The sequence below is a fragment of the Galeopterus variegatus genome, unplaced genomic scaffold (genome assembly GCF_000696425.1).
Source record: "Galeopterus variegatus unplaced genomic scaffold, G_variegatus-3.0.2 Scaffold3730, whole genome shotgun sequence".
NCBI classification, from domain to species: domain Eukaryota; kingdom Metazoa; phylum Chordata; class Mammalia; order Dermoptera; family Cynocephalidae; genus Galeopterus; species Galeopterus variegatus.
Genome location: NW_007729841.1, coordinates 153,193 through 167,941, shown reverse-complemented (window position 1 = coordinate 167,941; position 14,749 = coordinate 153,193). Strand labels below are relative to the sequence as shown.

At 44.3% G+C, this 14,749-nt stretch overlaps 1 protein-coding gene, 1 non-coding gene and 1 pseudogene across 2 annotated transcripts in view; 2 read left to right on the top strand and 1 right to left on the bottom strand.

The window, feature by feature from the left end:
* Positions 1-2,871: 2,871 nt before the first annotated feature.
* TRNAI-GAU lies at positions 2,872-2,945 on the bottom strand. The gene has a single exon. It is a non-coding gene; the product is annotated as a tRNA-Ile (tRNA).
* A 677-nt stretch (positions 2,946-3,622) lies between these two features.
* Positions 3,623-5,341, top strand: LOC103601429 (annotated as a pseudogene).
* Positions 5,342-11,083: 5,742 nt separating this feature from the next.
* The window catches only part of LOC103601428 (acetyl-CoA carboxylase 1), a gene marked incomplete at its 3' end in the record, with an annotated part of 154,829 nt that continues 151,163 nt past the window's right edge, over positions 11,084-14,749 (top strand). Inside the window, exon 1 of the mRNA XM_008585835.1 lies at positions 11,084-11,203. The remainder of the gene's footprint in view (positions 11,204-14,749) is intronic.

Here is a 14,749-nt window from a genome sequence, read left to right as displayed (position 1 = left end):
TTTTTTTTTTTTTTTTGCATTCACAACTTGGCTAACTGGTGCAAGAGGCCTAGCTTTCAGCCTGTTTCGGCTTTCAACATGCCTTCCTCTTTAAGGTTAATCATTTCTAGCTTTTGACTTAAAGAAACATGTAACTCTTCTTTGGACTTGAACACTTAAAGGCCATTATAGGGTTATTAATGGACCTAATTTTAATATTGTTGTGTATCAGAGAATAGGGAGGCCCTCTCCTAGGGGTGGAGAGATGGGGGAACGGCTGGTCGATGGGACAGTCAGAACACACATTTATCAACTAAGTTTGCCATCATATGTGGATGCAGTTTGTGGCATCCCAAAACAATGACAATAGTAACATAAAAGATCACAGATTACAGATCACAATAACAGATATAATAATAATGAAAAAGTTAGAAATATTGAGAGAATTAACCAAATTTAAGACAGAGACACAAAGAGCTCATGCTGTTGGAAAATGGTCCCAATAGACTTGCTGGATACAGGGTTGCCACAAACCGTCAATTTGTAAAAAGTGCAGAGTCTGCAAAGAGCAGTAAAATGAAGCACAATAAAATAAGGTATGCCTGTAATAATAGTAATACTGATGAGGTGAACACCATGTAACTGTCACCCAAATTAAGAAATTGTACATTGGGCTGGCCCGTGGCTCACTCGGGAGAGTGCGGTGCTGATAACACCAAGGCCACGGGTTTGGAACCCATATAGGGATGGCCGGTTAGCTCACTTGGGTGAGCGTGGTGCTGACAACACCAAGTCAAGGGTTGAGATCCCCTTACCGGTCATCTTTAAAAAAAAAAAAAAAAAAAAATTGAACCTTGCCAGTACCTTAGAAGCTCTTTATATGTCTGTCCCTCTGATCACACCCATTTTCTCCTCCCAATCATTATTTTTCCATGCTTTGTGAAAATAGTGAACTATCTATATATGTATTTAAAAAAATATTTTGCTTAATTTTTTTTGCTTTTGAACATTACATAAATGGAATCATACTCTATGTGTTTTAAACTTTTCATCATAGTGGGCCGGCCTGGTGGCGCACTGCTACAGTGCGCCACTTGGGAGTGCAGAGGCGCTCCCGCTGAGGGTTCGGATCCCACATACAGACCGGTTCCTGCTCACTGGCTGAGCAAGGTGTGGGAGCAACACCGAGGGTTGCGATCCCGTTGCCAGTCCCGGTCCGGTACGGGTGCGACACTGAGGGTTGCGATCCGTTGCCGGACACGAAAAAAGACAAAAAAGGAAAAAAAAAAAAAAAAAGATAAACTTTTCATCACAGGGGCTAGCTGGTTAGCTCAGTTGGTTAGAGCACAGCCTTGTAACACCAAGGTCACAGGTTCAGATCCCTGTACCAGCCAGCTGCCAAAAAAATCCCAAGGACTTTTTATTATGTATAACACAAAATGAATACACCTGGCTAACCAGCACCCCAAAAATTATCTTTATGTCCTCTCCCAGTTACTACCCACCATCAGGAGTAACTATTATCCAGATTCTTACCACTACAAATGAGTTTTGCCTATTTTTGTAACAGGAATCATAGATTATGTACTCTTTTATGTCTGGCTTTTTTTGCTCAACATATTTGTAAAATTCATTCATATTGCTTCATATAATATTCATTTGTTCATTCTCATTACTCTATAATTTTCCATTATATAAATGTGCCACCATTTATTTATCCCTTCCACTGTTGAGAAACATTTGTGCTGTTTCCAGTTTTGGGCCATAATGAACATGGTTTCTGAGGCACATTTGAGAATTTCTCCAGGGTATAAATCCAGAAGTAGAAGCTGGCTAGAGGGTATGCAGGGTATATTCGGCTTTATTAATTAATGCCTAACTGTTTTCTAAGGGGTTGTCCCCATTTACACTCTCACTTCCAGTATATGAACATTCCTGTTGTTCCGCATCCTTGCCAAAGGGGCCAAAGAACCTTTCCAGTGTGGCACAACAATTAGCCTGGGCAGGGCCAGGCATACCCTCACACTGGTTGGTTCTCAGAAGCTCAGGACACAGTCACTTGCACCCTCCAAGTAAGGGTAAAGGATTCAGATTTTCCCTAAGTCCCTGATCACATGCCCAAGTACCATGAGAATATGAGGTGGAGTGGGGTGGGGGACAATGAATTTAATAACATAGTAATTCTTTTTTTTTTTTTTTAAAGGTGACGGTAAGGGGATCTTAACCCTTGACTTGGTGTTGTCAGCACCACACTCAGCCAGTGAGCCAACTGGCCATCCCTATATAGGATCCGAACCCGTGGCCTTGGTGTTATCAGTACCGCACTCTTCCAAGTGAGACACAGGCTGGCCCAATAGCATAGTCATTCTAGAATCATAGAATTCATAGAATCAAGTGAGCATCCATAGGGCATTTTGTTCTTGTACTGAGCACTAGGAGGAAATGAGGTGTAGAGGGCATAGAAAGAAAGGGGAAAGTAATATTTTTGTGTGCCATCTATGTTCCAAGCTCTGTCCTGGAAGGTTTACATTTTGGTTATGTCATTTAATCCCAAATCCACCTTATGAGGTAGGTTTTATATCTTGTTTATATATAAGTAAACTGAGGCTCAAAAAAGGGTTACTTGCTCAAGGTCACAGAGCTAATTAGTGACAGAGTCAAGATTTAAAGTCTCACCTGTCTGATTAAAGAGCTCAAGCACTTTACAATACAGAGCTCGGAGAAGGCAGAGTCCCTGCTGCTCTTGAGGTATCTTGGGCTCAGATTGCTGATACCGAGAATCAATACTTCTCAGTTCTGCTTGCCTGTATTCACCCCCAAAACTATGCTATTCAATGGATTATGGCCATCTCATTCATTGACTTACGCTACAATTTTTTTTTTTTTTTGGGCTGGCCAGTGCAGGGATTGAACCCTGGACCTTGGTGTCATCAGCACCATGCTCTACCCAACTGAGCTAACTGGCCAGCCTTTAAGATAAATTTTTATTTCATTGATTTTTGGTTGTCTTTATCTTTTTAACTTTTTTTTAATTAAGAAAATTGGCACATCAACATAGCAGGTTCACTGATAAACAACACGTGTGTTGGGGAGATAGCTTTCTACCTGCAGGTCAAAATGTTAACCAGAGGTGAGATTTTTTTTTTTTTTTGTCTTTTTCCGTGTCCGGCAACGGATCGCAACCCTCAGTGTTGCCCCCGTACCGGACCGGGGACCGGCAACGGGATCGCAACCCTCGGCGTCGCTCCCGCGCCTCGCTCAACCAGTGAGCGGGAACCAGTCCGTATGTGGGATCCGAACCCTTGGGCGGGAGCGCCGCTGTGCCTCCCAAGCGGCGCACTATCCAGTGCACCACCGGGCCGGCCCAGAGGTGAGATTTTTAAAAAGACAGGAACATTGTAAAATCTTCTGGTCCAAGATATGATATATAGGAAAATTTTAAGACTGAAGGAATTAAAAGGATAAAAAGTTGAATGGTGGTTCAGTTTTCCTTGACAGAGAAGGCTCTACAAATATTATTAATGTTGTATTTTATTACTTGTGTTTCATATATAACAACAACAATGGAAAGTGAGGGTATTTGAAGAAGACAGGTGGAGGTCTAAACATGTAGCAGGAAAAACCTGAGTCTGATGTAGAAGTAATGGAGGTACTGGAGAAGTCTAAAGAGAAGGTAAGGACAGAGGCAGGAAATAAACTCACCAGGAGCACTTTCATGTATTTAGAGAAGAATGAGGTCAGAGATGGGTAGGTTGTGTAGCTGATCAACATAAAATGTCAGAATTACAGGACTGGGCAAGACCTAAGTGAGTCATCTTCTTCATTTTCCTGCCTTTAAAGAAAAGGGCCCTTTAAACTTTCTCCAGGGCCTGCAACTGGCACCTGGCTGAGACCAGAGTAAGACTGGCCATGTGCAAAGCAAGAGGCCTTGAGCATACACCCTGTTCCTGTTCCCCACTACCAGGGTCACATCAACAAGCTGTTGCTGTCAGTCCTGGGTGGGCATTGTGATCTCCATGGTCTGCCTTGCCATTTCCATCTCCACCTCTACCTTCTTCCTGTGGAGGCTGCAGATTGACCCTAACATCATCCATAAAAACCTGTGCATCAACCTCTTCCTGGCCAAGCTGCTATTCCTGGTGAGGATAGACAAGATTTGGTATGAGATTGCCTGCTCCGTCTTTTCTGGCTTGCTGTATTACTTCTTCCTGGCTGCCTTCTCCTGGCTGTGCCTGGAGGGCATGTACCTCTATCTGCTGCTGGTGGGCCGCGCCCATGGCGCACTCAGGAGAGTGTGGTGCTGGGAGCGCAGCAGCACTCCCGCCGCGGGTTTGGATCCTATATAGGGATGGCCGGTGTGCTCACTGGCTGAGCGCGGTGCGGCCGGTCTCAAAAAAAAAAAAAGTGCTGCTGGTGAAGGTATTGAGAGTAAGTATTCCTGTACAAGTACTACTACCCGGGTGGCTACGGCTTTCTGACCCTGGTAGTAGGCATCACAGCTGCCATTAATTATTGCAGCTACAACACCGGGAAGGCCTGCTGGCTCTGAGTAGACAATTATTTCATCTGGAGCTTTTCCGGGCCCATCTCTTTTATTATCATGGTGAACCTGGCATTCCTCATGGAGACCCTGCACAAGATGATCCTAAGCTCATCTGTGCTCAAGCCTGACTCCAGTCACCTCAACATTAAGTCCTGGGCCCTGGGGCCCATCGTGCTACTCTTCCTGCTGGGTCTCACCTGGGCTTTTCACCTCCTCTTCATCAACAAGGAGTCAGTAGTCATAGCCTATCTCTTCACCACCTTAAACACCTTCCAAGGGGTCTTCATCTTTGTCTTTCACCGCGCCTTACATAAGAAGGTGCACAGGAGTACAGCAAGTGCCTGCATCACTCCTGCTGCTGCATCTGCTCCCCACTGGGGGCACTCACAGCTCCCTCAAGACCTCAGCCATGAGAAGCAACACCTGCTACTATATGGGGACTTAGAGCCAAATCTGGAGGATGTAGAACAACAGTGTGAGGAAACAGATTGAGCCCTCCTTCATGGCAGATGACATCAACGGCACCCCCACCCTCAACAGCGATACTATGGGGAACCACCTGCTGACTAACCCTGTGCTGCAGCCCCGTGGGGGAACAAACCCCTACAACACCCTAATCGCCAAGTTGGGTGGGCTTCAATCCCTCCTCGCCCCCTTCACTCCCCAGGGAGTTTCTGGGAGTCCAAGCACTCCTTGGGAGGCTGGGAAGCTTGCAGCATGGACATCCTGCCCCTTAACTGCAACTTCAACAGCAGTTATTCCTTGCAAAGTGGAGATTTCCCTCCAGGGGACCAGCACCCTGAACCACCCCGAGGCTGAAACCCTCAGAGAGCTTTGACGTGGGGGCCTGAGGTGCCCGGTTTCACAGACAAGTTTCCCACCAGACACATGCACCAGCACTATTTGGGGGCAGTGCAGTGAGGAGGAGCCCAGAGGTCCCCAGGGGAGTGAGGAGGAAAAAATTGGAAAGGTGCAGCCCATTTCTTGACCCTTTCTTCCCCCCTAATTTTCCTAACTTCCAGAGGAAAATGAGGGCTTTGGTTTCCGAGGGTTGGGAAGGGCAGTCTCTGAGGTTGCCAAAGGCCCCTGCTGGATTGAACCTGTCAGCAGCTCCTCTCTGGAGCCAGCAATGCTGCTGGCTGCACAGGGTGGGAGGAACATGGCAAAAGGACAGACAGACAGGTTCCTCCTGTGCTACAATTTCCTGTTCATGGAAACTGAGGCCTCTGGCCTGGGAGAAAGCCCCAGGGTGAGGGAATGGGCGGTTGTGGCTGGTGGTTTAAAGTTCAGACTTTCTCTGAAACTCCTTCCCTCTTTCTCTTGTAGCTGCCCCCCAAGCAAGCCTGCACTCTCAGCCCTCCAAGAGTGCACCCAATAACCTTGTCCCTTGGGGCAACTCCTTATCAAGCACAACTCCCTGCAGGGCCCCTGGCCCACAGGGGTGGTGATATTTGGACAGTTCCCAGTCCGGTGGGCTTGGTGATCTGGGGAGCAGATTTTGGGTCTGGATCTCCCTGGGGAATGAGTCCTGGGCTTGGACTCATTGGATTTTTCCCTACGGGGCCTTCTTACCCCTTCCTTTCTCCTCCTCCTCCCTTATTGCTGTAAACATTTCAATGAAATGGAAAAGATAAAAAAAGACTGAAAAAAAACAAGATAAAAGAAAAAAAAAAACTTCCCCCAGGTATTTAGTTGTGAGGTGTGTAGAACTTAGAAAGGGATTTAAAATATATATATTTGAGGTGTCATGGAGGGTGATTTGGTGACTGCCTGAAGTATAGGTAGGGATTGGAAGTGCTTGTGATTGGATAATAAGGAGGGAGGGAGAGCTGAAATGCCATGTGAAAAACCAAGTACTCGTGTGAAAACCCTCAGTGTCCATGTGAAGACATCGTGGGGAGTCTTTACTATGGACACTGTCCTTCATTGTGCAATCCTACCTTTCATCATCAGGACCAGACTTATAAAGTGGCCTCCCAGAGGACATTTTCTTTTCTTTTCTTTTTTTTTTTTAAAGATGACCAGTAAGGGGATCTTAACCCTTGGCTTGGTGTTGTCAGCACCACGCTCAGCCAGTGAGCAAACTGGCCATCCCTATATTGGATCTGAACCTGTAGCCTTGGTGTTATCAGCACCGCACTCTCCCGAGTGAGCCACAGGCCTCTGAGGACATTTTCTGATCTTATGTGTGAAGTTCCCTCAGTCTCTTAATTCTGGACAAACCTAAATGGTTAACCGGAGCAAAGAGACATAGTGTTCAGATAAGGCCTTTGTGTCTTTTTCTTTTGTCACGCAACTGGAGCCACAATTCTAGCAAGGCATTGACTTTCTTGGTGAATTCTATGCATCTGTAAAGCAGCTAAGTATCCTACTGGAGGCTTCGCCTCCCAGAAGCAAAGTGAAGACGGATAAGCAGACATCAGGAGCAGAGTGGCCTCTCAGGTACAGAGCTAATTTTTATTTCAGTCAATGAAGTACTTATTAATATCTATACCTAGTCCTACTCTAAGAGCTATAAAGGGAGGTACGAAACTATAAGAAATGCTCTCTGCCTTCAAGATTATTAAAATTTAGCTGGAGAGGGCTGGCCCATGGCTCACTCGGGAGAGTGCCATGCTGATAACACCAAAGCCACGAGTTCGGATCCTATATAGGGATGGCTGTTTAGCTCACTGGCTGAGCGTGGTGCTGACAACACCAAGCCAAGGGGTAAGATCCCCTAAAAATAAATAAATAAATAAATAAAATTTAGCTGGAGAGCTAAAACAAATATACACAAAAAATTATAGCCTAATGCTGAACCATGTTGGTAGTGACCACATTGCTACAAGAATTCAGAGAAGAGAGATATCAATGGAAGCTGGAGAAGTAAGATCATCTTGGAGAAAATGGGACTTTCGAGGACTTGAAAAATTCAAAAATTGGTAAGAGCATGGTGTTCAATCCCTATACTGGCCAGCTGTAAAAAATATATACATAAAGAAAGATTCAGAAAAATAGGAAGAAAGGAGGACAAATCTGCCAGCATAAGCAAAGGTGTAAGGATAAGAATGACAAAAAGAAAAAAGCTAAAAAAAATAATAAGCATGGCAAGTGCTAGAAGACAGATTATAAATATTGGGGGACAGTGGGAAATAATATCCCAATATTTCCTCTATTCTCAAGGTTGACCACTGACTGACCTTGCTACTTACGGAATTCGTAACCATGGTCAGACAGCCATCAGGACAGGGGTCTCTTCTTGGTTCGATTTTCTATTCGGGTGCTTTCTTTCCTCCCTGACCTGATAGATTTTCTTGTCCTAGAAGTGCAGGTGTAGGAGGCATTCTTATTCAACAGAGACTGGCAGCCAAGAGGAGAACAATGATGATAAATCTTAAACTCGTGTTCTCATACTTCAGGGTCAATAATTATCGGGGTTGCTTTTTTAAAAAAAGCCTACAGTGGGGCTGAGAATCCGGATTTTTTTTTTTTTTTTTTTTGGCAGCTGGCTAGTACAGGTTACAGGAATCTGAACTCTTGACACTGGTGTTATAATACTGTGCTCTAACCAACTAAGCTAACTGGCCAGCCCCAGAATCTGAATTTTTATTTTTATTTTTTGGCTGGCTAGTACCAGGATCTGAACCCTTGTCCTCAGTATTACAAAGAATCTGCATTTTTAACAAGCACTCCAGTGTTTCTGTTTTAGGTGGTCAGATGGACATACTTTGAGAAACACTGCCCTAACCTAAAATAGAATTCACTGTAAAATACCAAATGGAGCTGTCCAAATGCAGCGCCTGGACAGTGACACACATACTGTTTATGTATATCTGGGTTTGTCCATTTGAGAATTTATTCTCTCTCATGTATGGCTCTTACAAATTCACATGGCTATCATCCAAGGAACAAGATGTAGATACTGTTTTAGTGTGTTAGTTTTGTCTTCCTAAATAGATTGCAATTACCTTAAAGACAGGGACCTCTCAGACTTTTCTGACTTCACCCATAATAGGGTAAGAGACCAACTTTAAGGTTGGAAAGTAGCTGGGACGCTCAGGATAAATCCTTGATAACTTCATACAACCTTCTTGAAAAACCTGGAAGCTATATATTTCCGATTTTGTATGAATTTTCTAGGGCTGCTATAACAAAGTACCACAGACTGGTGACTTAAACAACAGAAATATATTTCTTCACAGTTCTGGAAACTAGAAATCCAAGATCAAGGTGTTGGCAGAGTTAGTTTCTTCTGAGACTTTTCTCCTTGGCTTGTAGAAGGCCATNTCACCTCCTCTTCATCAACAAGGAGTCAGTAGTCATAGCCTATCTCTTCACCACCTTAAACACCTTCCAAGGGGTCTTCATCTTTGTCTTTCACCGCGCCTTACATAAGAAGGTGCACAGGAGTACAGCAAGTGCCTGCATCACTCCTGCTGCTGCATCTGCTCCCCACTGGGGGCACTCACAGCTCCCTCAAGACCTCAGCCATGAGAAGCAACACCTGCTACTATATGGGGACTTAGAGCCAAATCTGGAGGATGTAGAACAACAGTGTGAGGAAACAGATTGAGCCCTCCTTCATGGCAGATGACATCAACGGCACCCCCACCCTCAACAGCGATACTATGGGGAACCACCTGCTGACTAACCCTGTGCTGCAGCCCCGTGGGGGAACAAACCCCTACAACACCCTAATCGCCAAGTTGGGTGGGCTTCAATCCCTCCTCGCCCCCTTCACTCCCCAGGGAGCTTCTGGGAGTCCAAGCACTCCTTGGGAGGCTGGGAAGCTTGCAGCATGGACATCCTGCCCCTTAACTGCAACTTCAACAGCAGTTATTCCTTGCAAAGTGGAGATTTCCCTCCAGGGTACCAGCACCCTGAACCACCCCGAGGCTGAAACCCTCAGAGAGCTTTGACGTGGGGGCCTGAGGTGCCCGGTTTCACAGACAAGTTTCCCACCAGACACATGCACCAGCACTATTTGGGGGCAGTGCAGTGAGGAGGAGCCCAGAGGTCCCCAGGGGAGTGAGGAGGAAAAAATTGGAAAGGTGCAGCCCATTTCTTGACCCTTTCTTCCCCCCTAATTTTCCTAACTTCCAGAGGAAAATGAGGGCTTTGGTTTCCGAGGGTTGGGAAGGGCAGTCTCTGAGGTTGCCAAAGGCCCCTGCTGGATTGAACCTGTCAGCAGCTCCTCTCTGGAGCCAGCAATGCTGCTGGCTGCACAGGGTGGGAGGAACATGGCAAAAGGACAGACAGACAGGTTCCTCCTGTGCTACAATTTCCTGTTCATGGAAACTGAGGCCTCTGGCCTGGGAGAAAGCCCCAGGGTGAGGGAATGGGCGGTTGTGGCTGGTGGTTTAAAGTTCAGACTTTCTCTGAAACTCCTTCCCTCTTTCTCTTGTAGCTGCCCCCCAAGCAAGCCTGCACTCTCAGCCCTCCAAGAGTGCACCCAATAACCTTGTCCCTTGGGGCAACTCCTTATCAAGCACAACTCCCTGCAGGGCCCCTGGCCCACAGGGGTGGTGATATTTGGACAGTTCCCAGTCCGGTGGGCTTGGTGATCTGGGGAGCAGATTTTGGGTCTGGATCTCCCTGGGGAATGAGTCCTGGGCTTGGACTCATTGGATTTTTCCCTACGGGGCCTTCTTACCCCTTCCTTTCTCCTCCTCCTCCCTTATTGCTGTAAACATTTCAATGAAATGGAAAAGATAAAAAAAGACTGAAAAAAAACAAGAAAAAAGAAAAAAAAAAAACCTCCCCCAGGTATTTAGTTGTGAGGTGTGTAGAACTTAGAAAGGGATTTAAAATATATATATTTGAGGTGTCATGGAGGGTGATTTGGTGACTGCCTGAAGTATAGGTAGGGATTGGAAGTGCTTGTGATTGGATAATAAGGAGGGAGGGAGAGCTGAAATGCCATGTGAAAAACCAAGTACTCGTGTGAAAACCCTCAGTGTCCATGTGAAGACATCGTGGGGAGTCTTTACTATGGACACTGTCCTTCATTGTGCAATCCTACCTTTCATCATCAGGACCAGACTTATAAAGTGGCCTCCCAGAGGACATTTTCTTTTCTTTTTTTTTTTTTTTAAAGATGACCAGTAAGGGGATCTTAACCCTTGGCTTGGTGTTGTCAGCACCACGCTCAGCCAGTGAGCAAACTGGCCATCCCTATATTGGATCTGAACCTGTAGCGGGAGCGCTGTCACGCTTCCCAGAGCCGCACCCTCCCGAGTGCGCCATGGGCTTGGCCCTCGCAATTAAATTTTTTAAAAAAATTTATATTAACATAGCCAGGCCTGTTGACAAGAAAAAGGGGAGGGGGAGGGGTTGTCTGGTTAGTTTAGTTAGTTATAGTGCAGTGCTGATAAAATTAATATATCCAAATTTTATCATCTCAACATGCAATCGATATGTCTGAGGACATTTTCTGATCTTATGTGTGAAGTTCCCTCAGTCTCTTAATTCTGGACAAACCTAAATGGTTAACCGGAGCAAAGAGACATAGTGTTCAGATAAGGCCTTTGTGTCTTTTTCTTTTGTCACGCAACTGGAGCCACAATTCTAGCAAGGCATTGACTTTCTTGGTGAATTCTATGCATCTGTAAAGCAGCTAAGTATCCTACTGGAGGCTTCGCCTCCCAGAAGCAAAGTGAAGACGGATAAGCAGACATCAGGAGCAGAGTGGCCTCTCAGGTACAGAGCTAATTTTTATTTCAGTCAATGAAGTACTTATTAATATCTATACCTAGTCCTACTCTAAGAGCTATAAAGGGAGGTACCAAACTATAAGAAATGCTCTCTGCCTTCAAGATTATTAAAATTTAGCTGGAGAGGGCTGGCCCATGGCTCACTCGGGAGAGTGCCATGCTGATAACACCAAAGCCACGAGTTCGGATCCTATATAGGGATGGCTGTTTAGCTCACTGGCTGAGCGTGGTGCTGACAACACCAAGCCAAGGGGTAAGATCCCCTAAAAATAAATAAATAAATAAATAAAATTTAGCTGGAGAGCTAAAACAAATATACACAAAAAATTATAGCCTAATGCTGAACCATGTTGGTAGTGACCACATTGCTACAAGAATTCAGAGAAGAGAGATATCAATGGAAGCTGGAGAAGTAAGATCATCTTGGAGAAAATGGGACTTTCGAGGACTTGAAAAATTCAAAAATTGGTAAGAGCATGGTGTTCAATCCCTATACTGGCCAGCTGTAAAAAATATATACATAAAGAAAGATTCAGAAAAATAGGAAGAAAGGAGGACAAATCTGCCAGCATAAGCAAAGGTGTAAGGATAAGAATAAGTATGACAAAAAGAAAAAAGCTAAAAAAAATAATAAGCATGGCAAGTGCTAGAAGACAGATTATAAATATTGGGGGACAGTGGGAAATAATATCCCAATATTTCCTCTATTCTCAAGGTTGACCACTGACTGACCTTGCTACTTACGGAATTCGTAACCATGGTCAGACAGCCATCAGGACAGGGGTCTCTTCTTGGTTCGATTTTCTATTCGGGTGCTTTCTTTCCTCCCTGACCTGATAGATTTTCTTGTCCTAGAAGTGCAGGTGTAGGAGGCATTCTTATTCAACAGAGACTGGCAGCCAAGAGGAGAACAATGATGATAAATCTTAAACTCGTGTTCTCATACTTCAGGGTCAATAATTATTGGGGTTGCTTTTTTAAAAAAAGCCTACAGTGGGGCTGAGAATCCGGATTTTTTTTTTTTTTTCGGCAGCTGGCTAGTACAGGTTACAGGAATCTGAACTCTTGACACTGGTGTTATAATACTGTGCTCTAACCAACTAAGCTAACTGGCCAGCCCCAGAATCTGAATTTTTATTTTTATTTTTTGGCTGGCTAGTACCAGGATCTGAACCCTTGTCCTCAGTATTACAAAGAATCTGCATTTTTAACAAGCACTCCAGTGTTTCTGTTTTAGGTGGTCAGATGGACATACTTTGAGAAACACTGCCCTAACCTAAAATAGAATTCACTGTAAAATACCAAATGGAGCTGTCCAAATGCAGCGCCTGGACAGTGACACACATACTGTTTATGTATATCTGGGTTTGTCCATTTGAGAATTTATTCTCTCTCATGTATGGCTCTTACAAATTCACATGGCTATCATCCAAGGAACAAGATGTAGATACTGTTTTAGTGTGTTAGTTTTGTCTTCCTAAATAGATTGCAATTACCTTAAAGACAGGGACCTCTCAGACTTTTCTGACTTCACCCATAATAGGGTAAGAGACCAACTTTAAGGTTGGAAAGTAGCTGGGACGCTCAGGATAAATCCTTGATAACTTCATACAACCTTCTTGAAAAACCTGGAAGCTATATATTTCTGATTTTGTATGAATTTTCTAGGGCTGCTATAACAAAGTACCACAGACTGGTGACTTAAACAACAGAAATGTATTTCTTCACAGTTCTGGAAACTAGAAATCCAAGATCAAGGTGTTGGCAGAGTTAGTTTCTTCTGAGACTTTTCTCCTTGGCTTGTAGAAGGCCATCTTCTCCCTGTGTCTTCAGAGGATCTTTCCTCTGTGTTCGTTCCCTAATCTCTTCTTTTATTTTTATTTTTTGGTGGCTGGCTGGTATGGGGATCTGAACCTGTGACTTTGGTGTTGTAAGTGCTCTAATCCTAATCTCTTCTTATAAGGACACAAGTCTTATTGAATTAGGGCCCACCCTAATGACCTTGTTTTAATTAATTTTTTTTAAGATACTATCTCCAAATACACTCACATTCTGAGGAACTGGGGGTTAGAATTTCAACACAAGAATTTCTGGATACCATTCAGCCCATAACAGACCTCTAGATTCAGCTTCTAGAAATGTACCACTCACCCCTTTATCTTCCAGCTGTTAGTCTTGTAAGTTCTCTCCACCCTTTGGCTGTCCTCCTCTGCCTCTTACAGTCATAATGGCTTGTGTGGCAAGAACTCATGGAACAGCTCTATCTAAAGAGCCTACAGTAGGGATGGGCAGGTTGTGGCATGCACCAAACATCACAACACTTACAGGGTGTTGAAATTCCAGGTGTACTGTCTTAAAGTCACACCTCTTTGCTAATTCTCTGCCCAGCTGTCTTAATGTTTGGTGGTAACAATTAGATCTTCTGTAAATGATCTTGGTGTATCCTAACTCATTCTTCATTTTCTTTCACTGTAGCTCTTTCATTAGCCCTATCTTTGGCTAATTGTTTTTTTCTTTTTTCTTTTGGGGTGGCAGGCTGGGATCTGAACCCCTGACCTTGGTGTTATAACCAGGTCTCTAACCAGCTGAGCTAAACAGCCAGCCATTGGCTAATTTAGAGTTCAATTCCTTAACATACTCAATGAGATCAAAAGCAGGACATGCAAGGGCTTGCTAAAGTTTCTTCTTTTTTTGGGGGGGGGTTGGCTGGCAGGTAAGGGGATCTGAACCCTTGACCTTGGTGTTATAATGATGTTTTATATAAGCACAGTTTTTGAGGCTAATCCCCGGGTCTTGTAGTGCTCCTAAAGCTGATAAACAGCAACACCACTTAGAAAGAATACTGGGGAAAGAGTTCCCATTACTTTATAGGAACTAAAAAAGGCAAAAGAAAAATAAAAGAGTCAACCTCAAGGCTTTTAGTTCTTTCCAAAGTTACTTCTTTCACGCCAGCTTCAGAGAGCACTATGTGGAGAGGCAAAGCTTCCCCTCTTTCCCAGGACATTTTTTTTAGTCAAGTCAAACATCTTGTTAAACCAGGACATCTTACTCAATTTTTTTAAGTTTTGAGTTTCCTACCTTTGTCCAACTGACAAATATCCCAGTGACAGTTATTGTGAAATATGGACCAATGTTTTGGTCTTTCCCAATTTCTCTGTTTCCAATCCCTATTTTTAAAAAGTGAATTAGTAAACTCTTGCAGAAGCCACCACCTAGTGGTACTATGAGGGCTCCTATTGTTCCCTGTTGACCAATCTTCCTATTTTCCTGCTTCAGCTTCCACCCAAGAACTTCTTACCTGGGGTGTGTATTTCTACACTATCCACTCTTTGCCCTCTGGCATACAACTTCTTCCTGCCAATTGTCCTCCTCTGCACCTCTCCTGGCCCTCATCACAAGCTTGTGTAAGGATCAGGAAAGTACTCTGGGTGGTCTATTAAATTCTTCGAAGGGGTTAGTACTCACCCCATTCTTCTCAAGTGCAATTTTCTCCCAATTTCTTTCTGTGCCTGCCAATGGTTGTATTGTGTTG